Source organism: Parus major, chromosome 2 (assembly GCF_001522545.3).
Source record: "Parus major isolate Abel chromosome 2, Parus_major1.1, whole genome shotgun sequence".
Classification (NCBI taxonomy): domain Eukaryota; kingdom Metazoa; phylum Chordata; class Aves; order Passeriformes; family Paridae; genus Parus; species Parus major.
In genome coordinates this window covers 116,745,835-116,759,888 of record NC_031769.1, presented here as the reverse complement: position 1 = coordinate 116,759,888, position 14,054 = coordinate 116,745,835, and the positions used below count along the sequence as shown (strand labels likewise).

The window sequence follows — 14,054 nt, the reverse complement described above, 5'->3', positions numbered from 1 at the left end:
GCTGGTATCAGCTCATCACTTCACAGGGATACAGCCCTGTCCCAGTGTCAGGTTTCTCCCTAGCCTTGGTCTGCTTGACATAAGCCAGCTATTTCAGAATGCTCTCCATTGCTCAACTAGCAGAGCAGAGGACTGCAGATATTTTTATTTTTTTTTCCAGGACAATACTCAGGTCCATAGTTCAAAGGAGAGACTGATTTTAAGTTAGTACTCAGCACAAACTTTATACCAAACCAGAGATCTGCTGACACTCCATCCAGCTCCCCAGGATGGTCTAGGTAATGTTCTCATCCATCTTGAGGGTCATTCTTTCAGGACAGAATAGAGATTCAGTGCTTGAAGATAAAAGGTCAAATATTTCCATATTACAGCTAAAGAAAAATACTGTGTTTGGGAGCAGGAAGGCTTTCACACAGTAAGTTGCTACCAGAACTGAAGTGTCTATTTATCAAGTGGCTGGTGGCAGAGGTAACAAATGTTCTTAGGGGTTGTTGTTTTTTTCTCCAAATTCCTCTGTTTTCCTTTTATTTCCTTTTGCTATATACCCATATGCCCTGTAAATGCTTTCAAGGCATATAGGAAAACCAGCATGACTCTTCATTCCTGAGTACCAATACCTTTTCTTTCCTTTTGAAAGTCAGATAAGAGAAAGTTTCCCTTTTGGCCATTTTTCAGTAAGGTTCTTTCACCCGCTCCTTCACATGAGACTTTTGTGAGCATAGGGGAGCATAGCACTTGAGAGAGAGATGCAGGTATTTGCAAGGAAAACAAGGAAAAGCCTTCAAGCCAGGCACTTTTAGCTACAATCAGGAATGCCATCCACTGTGACATTGTGTTCATTGTACCAAGCAACAGTTTATTGCATTAACGTCCTTTTGAATTATCACTTCAGGAAGCATCTCAAGCACGTCGGCCCATGTCCACACACGTGGTGTTGCATCACCCTCTCCCCACACCAGGCTGTTCCCTAGGAGTCAGCCCTTCTGATTCTGGCAGAGTTTAGGGAATGCAAGGGAAGAAAGGGTGCACAGCAAGTCCTTTCACCATAGAATAATTCAGATTTTGTATGTCTCCTAAAAAGCCTTGACCTGGCCATGGAGGGAGCAGCTTTGCAGTAAGATCTGTGTTTTGCTTGTGCTGACTGAGGATGCACATCTCTCACTACACAGTTCTACCCTCTGCAGTCAGGATTGGGCAACATGAACCAATAGCTCATGGCAATAGACAGCATCATGACAGTCTGATACAATGATCTGGGTGTAAGACAAAGAGTTGGGGCTGGCTGTCTTCCTCTCCTTCCAAAATTCTCCCCCTGATGCAGCCTACAGGGATTGTTATCAGCCTGGAGGGTGACCCCCCTGTGACCCCAGCCATCAGCACTGAGGGAGGCTGCTCCAGCACTGGATGTAAGGGAAGATGTGCTGCTGTGAGCCGAATGTGCTCCTTTGTCCCCCCCACTGTGGTCAAGAAGCTGGGAAAATAGGGCACCACTGACTCCACATCCCCTGTCACTGCCACCCTTTGGATCAGAAGAAGACAAGTGGGGGAGAAAACAGGCATATGCAGGGCACAGGGAGGGCAAAGCAGAGCATAGGATCAGTGCCAGAGCTGCTGTGCATTTCCACTGTCACAGCATTTAAAGCTGCTTTGCTAATGAAGCCTGCAAACAAGGAGAGGTAGTGTAAAGACAGAGTCTCTGGTGGATCTGCTTATTGCAAGTTTTGCTTCCTCATGTCACTAGTTTTGCTCTTTTTGTAATGCTGTGGGGTCAGCTCCCTTCATCTCTATCCTGCTGTAGGTGTGCAGAAAATCTTACTTCAGATAATCCTTAGGTAAGAGGTGACAAGCTGGAGCAGTACACAGCCTTGTTCTGATGCTTCTGACAATTCCAAAGCCTGTAATGCAAACATGAGGCAGTGCTACTAGATTTATGTAAGAGTAGACTACAAATCACATCTCTTCCAGTTACCCACGTAGTATGGCCTTGGTTCTATTTCCATCCCTAATCATTGCTATGAAGCACTTCACAACAAGCTGACAGCTTTGCAGCAGCATTGTTTTGTGCAGAAATTTGTATTCAAGGTGCCTTTTAGGCCTTGGTTCCCCATATCCCACAGAGATGAATCTGCTACTTGTCATCATGCTGCTGGGACTGGGGCTCCTGTGAGATCTTGCTGGGAGTTTCTCTCGGGACTGCATCTCTCATCTTTTGATAGCTCAGTTCCCAGGGTAGAGGGCCGCAGTGCTTTCAGAGTAATCCTTAGTCACTGGTTTTAATTACAGCTCAAAGGAGAGGGGATTTGGTGGGGGCGGGGGGAAGGTTTCTACTCATCAGTAAACTTCTTGTTGGACCCCTGAGAGACACATTGAGGAATCTCAGGAGTCATGCCTTTGTCCCATTCCATAGCTACTTTTGCCAGCAGAGGATGCCTCTGCCATCCCTGACCTTCATTAGAGGTACTCACCAGGGTCCTCATTCCTGCAGCCAAAATGGGGCAGACACAACAATCATAACCTTTAGCATTCCAGAGAGCATGGCAAGGAACCTGACATGAGCTAGGTGGCCACAGGGTAACAGTTCACAGTCATCTTCAGCCAGCAATGTCAGCAGGCAATCAGTAACACTGAAATCCCACTCAATCCAGAAGAGATGAAGTAAGAATAGGAATAAAATAATTCATCCATGACAAATCCATTAATATCCATCCAAAATAGATTATATTTATGTAATACTTTAAAAAAAAATTATACAGGCTCCTATTCTTGCTGATCCAAATTGGCAAGACCTCTCACCCATCATCAGGTATTCAGGTGATATTCCTGAGAAGGGGCAATGCTTCCTTAGAACCAACTCTGCATGAAATGTTTCAGGTTGCATTCATTGATATGTCAGATCTCACAGCTAGTTCCTTGGGCTCCTGGAATGTGTCCAGACAGGATGTTCATTCCCAGAACTGAAGTCATCCATTGTTCCCTTTCAGGGAAGTATGTCTCTTTAACAAGTCAGGTGTCATCCAGTCAGGCAGGAAGAAGGTGCCAAATCTCTCATTCTTTCTCTGGTGACTTGTTAACATGTTCCCATGTTATCTGAAATGTTCTTTACACCTGACCTCCAAGGTACATGAAGATGGAAACTGAAAAACAGAGCTTCTCAAGGAGCCAATGGGGAAAGCAGGAAGCTCCACCTTTCTACATCTTGGTGCTCTCATTTTCAGCCTTTCCTTCACAGATTTCTTGGGGAAGCACGTCCAGCATGTGGGAGGCAAGAGATCCTCTTGTCTCTGACCCAAGTCTGGTGTTCTCCCCACTCCTCTCTCCACCCCAAATGCTGTAGGAGCCATGCAGGACAGCAGAAAGGTGCTGAACCATTTCCTTCCAGTTTAGGGAGGAAACAGTGCTGCCAGCTAGCTAATGAGTATCTCTGTGTGGTCCCTGTGTGAGGCCACTTTGTAAGACTGGCAGTACAACGTTTTCTGAGTGAAGTGGAAGATGCAAAGGGAAAAAGACACAAGAGGATTAGAAAGGAGACTGTATGTGCATGCACAGCAGTAAGCCCCAGAATGTTGTCTACATTGAACAAGTCCTTTAGAAGTGATTTCTCAAGCCCAGTGAAATGCCTCCACCTCCCTGCTACTTTGCAGCACCCCAGCAACCTGCTTCTCATCCTTCCCACATCAACTTTCATCTCCTTTATCCTCTTCCATGAAGGGGTGAACTGTCTGGGCCCCTCCCTGAAACGACAAGTCCCATCAACCAGGGAGCAGCCTCTGCTTGAGCACGCAGGGACTGCTCCCCTCACTTCTATTTCCAGCAGTAGCTTGAAGCAACACATCCCCTTCCAAACCAAGGCTGAATAGGTTCACACATTCTGTTGTGATGTGATGATGCTCTGGTGGGCTTTATGCCCACCAGAACAAGAATAGCAGGCAGGTCAAAGAATGTTTTTCAAAGATGTTTACATTATTATAGAAGAAAAAAAAGGAGAAAAAGAAAATCGTGGCATTGAGACATCAAGCCAGTGCCTTTCCCATGACAGCACTCAGGCTTAGCACTGGAGCCAAGGTATTGTTAGCTGGCCAGGTAATGCTAAAGGAATGAAATCATTCTTATTTTTGCCAAAAGGAAAGGCCATCCTGTCTCTTGAATAGGGAAGAAATAGGAAGAGCTCTATACCAAATTAGTGAAATTTGAAGGATTGGAAGAATTTGGAGCTTTAGCCAAAATTTTTTTAGAACATGAGAAGTGCTTTGTTCCCCCAGAACAAAGAAAAAGCTTCTTGGACAACACAGCCTGAGGCGTAAGGTGTGGAGGAAGGTAGGCTGTCTGCTCCTTACTATGTCAGGAGAGCCTGCAGCAAAATGCCTGGATATGAGGGAATAGCCACGCTGATTTAATCTTCAAAGCCAGTAACTGAAGCCTTGTTTTCTCTCATTTCCCCACCTACCTCTTTTATAAGTTTATCTGTCTTGGCAACAGTGACTATATGTTTTTATTTTCTTTTTGTCTTAACCTGTCTTGCATTAAGTATGATTTCAGTGTAATTGGATACTAATGACTTCTTCCTTGCCAAAGGATGTGGTAAAACTCCACGTAGAGCTCGAGGCACCTTACCAGCACTCTGGGATGTCAGCTTGTTCTCCATGAAATCCACAGCATTGTGTGCAAATATCCAAAGCAATGTCCCTTCCTTTAGATGCAGCTCCCATGCTCTCCCCTCGACAACAGGCAAGGAGGAATGTCTTTTAGAGATGAATTACCCCTTCTCATTTCTAGTTCTTACATGTATTCACTCTCTTATTGGTCCACTGGCCTGAATTCCCAGCTCTGGCTCCAGCTTTCTCCAGACATTTGGATTGTTTGCTACTTCATCAAGGCTTTGTCTCAAACCATTAGTCTTGGCTGCAGCCTTTTCTATGGTCCAAGCAGGGCCCATCTCACCGGGTCCTACTTTCTGAATTGCCAGACACCAAAATACAGCTGTTTTGGAATGCAGTACATGCTGCATTAGGCAAAATGGAGCAGCCTTGTTTGCTCAGAGAAATTCTGTAGTTATTACACAGAAATCCAAGAGATTATCCTCCTCTAATATCATTCTTCATCCCATCACTGCAGGAGGGGTAGCATCCCTGGGATCTCTGAGCTCCTACATGGAAGCCCTCTATCCTGCCTGGCCTGGGCATGCAGTGGATTTTCTCTCTGGCTGCCAGCTGGAGGAATAGGTGCGAGTCCAAGAGGTCCAAGTAGAAAAAGGCATCACCTCCACCCCTGCAAACTTCTGTTTTCAATTACATTCTTCCTGTTATTATACAACCACCACCCATTTGGACATGCTCACCCCCTTTCATTCACTTTGTGGTTTTTCTGGTTAATTCAGGGGAAAAAAACCCAACAAACAGTTGCAAGAGAGAAGTTATTTGCACATCCTTGCTTATAGATCTGCTCCTCCCAGTTTATCCCCCTGCACCAGCCTGAGGCAGGAATTTGGCCTCATCTTCACTACCCACCTTATTTGCACCTACACAAAGTAAATTGAGCAAGGACAAAAATGAAGAGAGATTGGAAATAACAGGTCTAAAGTGAGCTGTCTGTGGACACAGACAGTGGCTCTACCTCTCACCTACTGAACACATTCTCCACTTCTCACTCCTTGCTCCCACTCCATGCCTTTTTCTTCATTACCTCAGCACAACACTCCTCCTCCAGGCTGCAGTTTGGCAAGCACTTGCAAGAGGCTGAGCTGCCCTGGCCAGCAGGAGAGGGCAGCCTGGGCCTCTCACCTACCTTGTGTTGGCCCTGACTGCAAGGTCTGGTCCCCTCATTAGCACCATCTGAGATGACTCACTTCACTGACCATTGGAAAATTACTCACCCTGTTGGATTATCAAGCTGACTCAGGTGCCTCGAGTGCCCACACACAACTATAGCTAGGACAAGGCAAGCTGTGTACTTGAGAGCAGTGGAGAAAAGGGGAGGGGAAGGGGGAATCTCTTTACTTTGGACTAAAGAGCTGCTTATCCTCCTTTCAAACTTCATTCTCATCTTCCTTATTATTATCCAGAACATAACACCTTCAGTACCCCACAAGATAGTCCATGACTAGAAGGAGCACTCACAAGTAAGTCAAGCCAAAAGTCATCATTTATCATAGTAGTCAGGCAAAATCACTGCTGCTGGAAGGTACAGTAGCAATGCATGTTCAAATAGGGTTGTGTTAATAAATGTCTGATTCCAACAGCTCCCAGCATTTTCCATGGCAGCAGGTAGCATGAATCTCATTCTGCTTCTAAGGAATGGAAAAAAGTGCCATCCATGTTCTTTCCCAAGCTCCCTAATGCACAACACTGTTTTGATTTGGTTTTCATTGGCCTAATGAAACTAGAGCTGAATATGTGGAGTTTTGTCCCAGTATCCTGTCTCTCTCTGGTACAGACCTGTTCATAAAAGCCTGAAAAAATTGTCAGGCCAGAACTCAAACATCAAACAAAGGCTACCATGGTAAAGAAGCTTGCAGCTCACTGACATTGAGTTATTTTCAGTGATGGATCAACACATTTGACTGCCACAAAGTAAGCAAAGGGCTCAGAAAAGCAGGCAGCAAGTGTCAGCAAGAAGTCCTGAAGCTGAATCTAAAATGTCATAAGTCCCCATCTCTTCTTGGAGAAGCAAAATCTATTTTGCATGTGATGAGTAAAAACTGGAAAACCAGTTCTGTGACCTCATGGCCTTTGTGGAGTATATCAAGTGACCAAGACCACAGTTGCTGAGACAACAGTCACCTTTGTTGAAGCACCAACGTGATGCTCTGCATGAATTCAGAGTCAAAGCCTGTTTGGACAGTTCAAAGAGCATCATCTCTGGCAGCTGAGCTACGGGAGAAAATTATGGGGTAGAGACCAAGAGTAATTCAGAGGTTGGGGCAGGAACCAACCTGCTGATGTGAGTCAGGCGTGTTGTAACGGGAGAGGTATTGATGTGACAGTGACATGATGGCTGCCTGGAAGATGAGGTGCTGATGCTGTCTGACTGCCTTCAGAGATGCCCTTATCCCTTGGAGCAGATCAGCTCTCTGTCAGTCCCAGCCCTGCAGGCCCTGTCTGTCTAATCTGGGGTCCTTCCCAGAGGGAGGACCAGATGTGGAGTGAAGGCTACAAGGCTGGTCTGCTACAGAGCCATACAAGCAGCAGATTCCACCTCCTTCTCCCACAAGCTGGGATTCCTCCTCCAGACACCAGGGGAACAGAAAGGCTAAGCTGGCACAAATGTCTGCTAGGGGCAGGGAGACAACAGGGTTTATGGATGAAGGGGCACTCTGACAGATGTGAACATGCCAGAATTTGGAAACTGGATGATATTATGATGTTTTCCCTGTTTTCCTTTCAGCATAGATATTGCAGCAGGTGACAAAATGGGGCTTATTTTCAGCTTACACTTGCAAAGCTCTTCATCACAGTGAAGCAATATCAGATATGGAACTTGAACACAGATGTTGGGATTTCCACTGTGCAACCTCTGCATTTTGGTGGTGCCAGGCATCAGAAAAGGCGTCCCCTGCGTTCCTGTGGGGAAATACAGCACCACCCACACGTAGAGATGCGAACAGCTGGGGGCCAGTGGCGCAATGGATAACGCGTCTGACTACGGATCAGAAGATTGTAGGTTCGACTCCTACCTGGCTCGTTCTTTTCAATTTTATCCTTACCTTCCTAACTCTTCCTCACGGTTCCCACCCATTCTTCTGTGCGTAGGTGGAGGGAAAACTGAGAAGCTTGGGTAATTAAAAAAAAAAAAAAAAACCAAAAAACCAAAACCAACCAATAACCAAGCGGTTCAAAAGCTGGAGATGTGAATTTGTGTTCCTTTATATGATACCCACACATCCTGCTTGGCATCCTTGGGAGTTTTCAACTGGGTCAATTTTACCTCCAAACAGACTTATTTTTGCAAAGAATTTATTACATGGATCTTTCCCCACCCCACTGGGAACTTCCAATATTCAAGTCTTTTCCCAGCATCTTCCAGATGCTGTCACGCTCCAGCTTGGCTGACTGTGGAGGATGCTCATTTAGCCCACTTCTCCTGCTGAAATAGGGCAGGGGAATGTCCCAGGGAAATAAAAATCATGTCTTAAGTGCCCAGGATGTGAGCTGATAGAGCTGCTGATAGCCGAGTGATAGTTGGGTGACCCTGAAATCCCACTTAGGTCAGGCGAAGTACAAAAAGAAGCATGTGATTACAATATTCAAAATAGATACACTGACAAAGAATACCTCAGTAAAGAAGTAATAAAGTGTCAGGTACTAAAAATATCACAAAAGTGCTCTTTTGTTTCCAGTGATTTCCCACCTTTGCAATCTGCAGAACATCTTGTCTATGCACATGCCACATATCTCAGACTGCATCCATCAGGAAGCACCTTGTTGTGCAGGAACATTTTCGCCATGTCTCCTTTGAAATCCTTCAGGCAGACTGAAAATTTCTATCCTTATACTCCCATGAGATTTATTCTGTTTTCCCTTTCTCCAGCAAAAGGGACAGCTTTTGTTTGAAATACAAACAAACCTTTTCTTACAAGACAGGGCCTGAAAATTTCCTTTCTGTTGCAGCAGGTGTCCCCCCTGTACCCATCAGGCTATTTAAAAATTCCTCATCCCTTTATTATCCCCTGAAGTGCTCTACTCTGGTAACCAACCAAGTGTATCAGAGTGAAATGTTATATGATTGGGGTTTTTATAATCTGGCATCTTTCATTAAGTGATACAAATGATTTGACTGAACACACAGAGCTCATTATTGGATCTCGCTGGAGACCAGATTCAAAAATAATTGTGCACTTGCAGATGACTGTCACTAATAACTTGCACCTAAATGAAGTATTTCACAAGTTACACTATCAAGCGACCACTGACTAGTTTGCTATTGTAGTGAAAAACAGTACCTTTAGATCCATGAGCATGTCCTACAAGAATGGGAAGCTGAGCCAAACAGTCACATGAATGTAACAGGCTGTAGCTCAAGAGGCAGAATAGTTGCTTAGCATAAAATAAGTCCTGAGACCAGGATATTTTGTGAGGGTTTTTGTTTTTGTTTTATTTTTATTTTCCTGGTTTTCATTCTCCCTCAGGTGTATTACACTCTTACACAGAAATGCAGGCATGTCAATTCCTTCTGAGTGAGTGGGAGAGAAAAAATGTCATAGAGATGGATATCTCATATCTCTCATAGAGAGGGAGAAAGGGAATGATCCCTTCTCTTGAAGAAGGTCTGTGTGTGCTTTTATTTTGTGAGCTATCCTTTAGAAGTGAAAAGAGTTCCACTGAACCAGTGAAAAGGAACAAAGGAGTTTAAAGACGTTCATATAGGAAGGACTGAATCTTGGGAATAAAATAAATCTTTAGCCCTAGATAGAGTCTAGCCACACCAGGGAATGGCACAGGAATGTGCTTCTGGACTGTGGATTCAGTTTTGACTGCTAGTGAGTATTAAGTTGTCTGGATAACAACTAAGGAAATGAATGTTTTCTTCAATTTATGCCTGCTGAGATGCCTCAGTTCCCTAAAAGACAGGTTTTCGTACCTGGGTTATTCATGGGACAGCTCCTGAGAGGGATACACTGCACCATGACGGAAAAAAAGGGAGAAAAGGTTGTTGTTGGTGTTTGTGTCCATACACATGCACAAAAACGTACTAATTAATAAAGAGGTATCTGGGGCCAGGGGATAACACACAAAGAGAAGCAAAGTGTGCAGGTCTGACTCCTGCTGAACTTTATAAATCTATTTCCATGTTGATAATCTTACTTGTACTGTATTTCCACAGAGAGTGGTTCTTCCTTGCTCTCATATCTGAAGTCTGCCCCAGAGAAACACTCCCACACAGAGAGAAGACTCACTTGGGGTTCTGTTGAAGGAGAAAACTTCACTTCCATTCTCCCCCTGTTATGCAGACAGATTTGGACGCTTTCAGACACGTTTACTCTCTCAAAGCCAGGAGCTGTTGCCAAGCATGTTTTTCTGCACCCCACGTAGCACCTGTAATGGAAAAGAAGACTTGAAGGAAAAAGGAAACAATAGAACACAGGAGATTAAAACCAGAATATGAGTGCTGGCTCTTTTATTAACTATGTCCTAGGGAAGCCCACATTTGTCTGCATTAAACCCCTTCTGTGGGACCTCTATGACCCTTCTCCCTCTGCTCCGCATTCTGCTAGAACATCCCATGTCACCCTTTTTGGCACATCCAAAGGACCAAATATCACATCTGCCACCTTAAGTCAAGAGATGGTGGAGGACTTTTTTCCACTCCTGTCAGCCAGGGTGCTCACAGCCCTCATTTATAAGGATTATCTGGCATCACAGAAAGCCCAATTAATACAGATTATTTGGCATCACATAAAGCAACTTGCAAAACGAGAAGAGACTGTCCAGAATGGAATACAAAGGATCACCATGGGAAAGAAGACCTAATAAAACTAGCTAAGACTGAACTAAAAATGCTTAATTACTTTTGGCTTCATATAGGAGAATGCCAAATATACATTATTAAATTGAGAAGGGATCTCATTAGGTCATATAAGTATCTATCTCAGAGACGGGTGCCATAAGGATGGTGCCAGACTCTTTTCAGCAGTGCCCAGTGACAGGACAAGGAGCAAGAGCCATCAACTAAAGCACCAGAAATTCCATGTCAACATGAGGAAGAACTTCCTTACATTGAGGATGGAAGCGCATTGGAACAGGATTTCCAGGGAGGCAATGGAATCTCCCTCTCTGGAGACATTCAAAACCCATCTGGATGCATTCCTGTGTAAACTGCTCTAGGTGACTCTACCTGAGCAGGGAGGTCTCCAGAGGTCCTGTCCAATCCTAAGAATTCCGTGATTACAACAATATATTATTTATTAAATGTCATTAAAAAATAACTAATTATAGTTTTATTAAATGTAATAATAACTAATATTATTATGGAAAATAACAAAGCACTTCCAAAACCATTGCTGCTACTCGTATTGCAGTATTTTCTGCAGGGCTGTCACCTCTTTGCAGTATTTTCTTTTTTTTTTTGTTTCCTCTCAGGAGGAAAAAAAAGAAAAAAGGAAAAAAAGGTGAATCGCTTGTGTATCACACGTGTTTATAAAATGCTCTAGGAGCGTCTTCCTGAGCGGAGACAAAGCCGCGCTCCGGTCCCAGAAAAAAATATTCAGCGTCTCCTTCGAGCCGGAATCGAACCAGCGACCTAAGGATTCCCGCGGGGCGCGGCCTCTACAGTCCTCCGCTCTACCAGCTGAGCTATCGAAGGGACACAGCCGCCGCCCCCCAGCGGCCGCAGAAGCCGCCGCCCGGCCCCGCCCCGCGCGCGGCTCTGCGCATGCTCCTGGCGGCGCCGGCCCTCACGGGGCGCAGAGGCGGGAACAGGGTTCGGTCATTGCTCAGCGTTCGGGGCTGTGGCAGGTTGAGAAGCTAATGGCGTAATGGCTAGCTCCTCCAACTCTGAATTCGGACATCAGAGGTTCGGTTTCTGCCTCTATACTGGGCTGTATACTTTTTAGCGCAGCCGTGCCTTTTAAAGAAAAAGGGCCCTTCACAGCAACACGCACACGTCACTTCCAAGTATTAGCAGCCCTCATGAGCTACTGCAGTTATTTATTCATTCCACCGTGAACGACTTTTGGGAAATTTGAGTGCACACACTGCTGCGTCCAGTTCCGCGGGTCTCAGCACAGGAAAGACATGGAGCTGATGGAGCAAGTCCAGAGGAGGGACACAAAAGTGATCAGAGGGTAGAAGCAAACTCTCCTGTGAAGTCAGGCTGAGAGAATTTCAGTTGTTCAGCCTAGAGACAGCTCCCGGGAGACCTCAGAGCACTTTCCAGTACCTAAACGAGTTCCGAGGAGAGAGACTTTTTCCATGGGCATGTAATAACAGGGCAAGGGGTAATGGCTTTGAACTGAAAGAGGGTGGGCTCAGACTGGATATAAGGAAGGAATTCTTTATAGTGGGGTTCATGAAGCAGTGGAAGAGATTGCCCAGACAGGTGGTGAATGCCCCCTCCCTGAGAACATGAACAAGGTTGGGGCCTCTGGGCAACCTGATTGAGTTGAAGATATTCAGTGTCCCTGCTCATTGCAGGAAGGTTGGAAGTAGGCAACCTTTAAAGGTCCCTTTCAACAAAAACCATTCTACGATTCCATAACTGGCTACCCTGAAGCTAAGGCATGCTCTCAAAACTAATCATTGGGAATTCCTTCCTCACTTCACCCGCTTGCAAGCTCTTCTTTATACGCTGCATAGCCTTTACATAAACAAAAAATGTTTGGGTTTTGTTGCAAAATCACACACCTTTCATGCAACTGCACAAGAATGTTCTTGCACTTCTGAAGACCAAGGGATAATTAGAATGTAAACAACATTCCTAATCACAGCAGTATTGCTTGCTGCCTTCAGAGATCTCCTGGTTGTTTTATTTGATGTCATCTGTGCGAGTAACCAGAGTGCCAGGCCAATGTGGAGTACCCTGCTCCTCTCCCAAGGCCAGAAGGCTTCTCCCCTGTGTAATGTAATGGTGTGTTAATTGAGTTCATTTGGGGGAAAAAAATAAAAAAAAAAGCCTACAGCAGTGTTTTGCTTTGGGAAACACAGCAGTACCAGGCAGACAAATGGGTTAAATCATAGAATCATAGAATTTTAAGGGGTTGGAAGGGACCTGACAGGCCATTTGGTCCTAACCCGACTGTCAGGGACAGGTACCCCTCCCAGTAGGCCATGCTTGCCTTTTTCAGGCTTTATCATGCCTTGCTCAAGACCTAGTCCTGAACACTGCCAGAGCTGTGAGCCGCACAACCTCCCTGGGAAACCTGCTGCAGTGTCTCACCAGCCTGACAGCAAAAAATTTCTTCCAAATCTCTAATCTAAATTTCCCCTCTCATTTTATACCTGTTACTCCTTGTCCTGTCACTCCAGTTCCTGATGAAGTCAGGATGATGAGATCAGATGGGGGAAAAGAAGAGGAAAAAAGGAACAAAAGAAGAGGAATGTAAGGAGCCAGGATGGTGAGATCAGCTGGAAAATCATGACCCCTTCAACACGCAACCTTGGCCGAGAACATAAAAAACATGCGAGCCAGGCAGGAGTCGAACCTACAATCTTCTGATCCGTAGTCAGACGCGTTATCCATTGCGCCACTGGCCCCGCACGTTAGGTGGTGTTACCACTATCCCCTATAGCGAGAGCAAGGGCGCGGCGCAGCCCGCGCAGCCCGGCGTCCCTCACGGCCCGGGCCCCGTCCCGCCCCGCCTGCAGGGGGCGCTCCTGGCGTTCCCACCCCGCCCCGCGCCCGGCCGTAAGGCCCACCCGAAAGTAGTGCGTGCTGCGCATGCGCGAGGCGAGCCGGCGACGGTCTTGGTGCGCGGCGGCGCAGTGAGTGGCAGGTCCCTTCGATAGCTCAGCTGGTAGAGCGGAGGACTGTAGCGGTTGTGCCCCACGGGAATCCTTAGGTCGCTGGTTCGATTCCGGCTCGAAGGAGACGCTACGTTTTTTGTTTTTTTTTTTTTTCTTTTACCCTCCTACGCAAAGCGCTTTTCAACAGTTTCTCTTTAACCTTTTGCAGATATGGTTGCTTTGCTCATAGAGTTCGCAAACCAAGCCTATGCGCTATGTCTCGCTCTCAGGAGCGGCTGTTCCTGCGGGAGCAGGAAATTCTGCACCTAACGCAGGACTGCCAACACCTGAATTTCTAAAGAGAACAAGACGTGTGTTCATATTTCATCGTGCCACAGCAAGTCAGTGCAGGAGGATACCGGCTGAGATCCCTTTGTCTCATCGCATCTAATTAGGATGTTGAAATTCTGAGGGTCATTTTTCCAAGTCTCCTCTCTTCCAAATGTCTAGACACTGTTTTTACAGCATAAGGCAGTATCTGTACATACTGCCACAAAAGGAATACATCTAGCCAGCTGAAGTGTTCAAGTCCAGGCTGGACAGGGCACATCCCTGCCCATGGCCAGAGGTTGGAAATGAATGATATTTAAGGTCCCTTCCTACTCAACTCATTCTGAGATT

The 14,054-nt window shown here is 45.7% G+C and overlaps 4 non-coding genes across 4 annotated transcripts; 2 read left to right on the top strand and 2 right to left on the bottom strand.

Annotated features, from left to right (window-relative positions):
- Nucleotides 1–7,604: 7,604 nt before the first annotated feature.
- TRNAR-ACG lies at nt 7,605–7,677 on the top strand. Its single transcript has one exon. It is a non-coding gene; the product is annotated as a tRNA-Arg (tRNA).
- A 3,527-nt stretch (nt 7,678–11,204) lies between these two features.
- On the bottom strand, nt 11,205–11,295 carry TRNAY-GUA. Its single transcript is given in 2 exon segments — nt 11,205–11,240; nt 11,259–11,295. It is a non-coding gene; the product is annotated as a tRNA-Tyr (tRNA).
- Nucleotides 11,296–13,111: 1,816 nt separating this feature from the next.
- Nucleotides 13,112–13,184, bottom strand: TRNAR-ACG. The gene has a single exon. It is a non-coding gene; the product is annotated as a tRNA-Arg (tRNA).
- Nucleotides 13,185–13,426: 242 nt separating this feature from the next.
- On the top strand, nt 13,427–13,517 carry TRNAY-GUA. The gene is given in 2 exon segments: nt 13,427–13,463; nt 13,482–13,517. It is a non-coding gene; the product is annotated as a tRNA-Tyr (tRNA).
- Nucleotides 13,518–14,054: the final 537 nt, after the last annotated feature.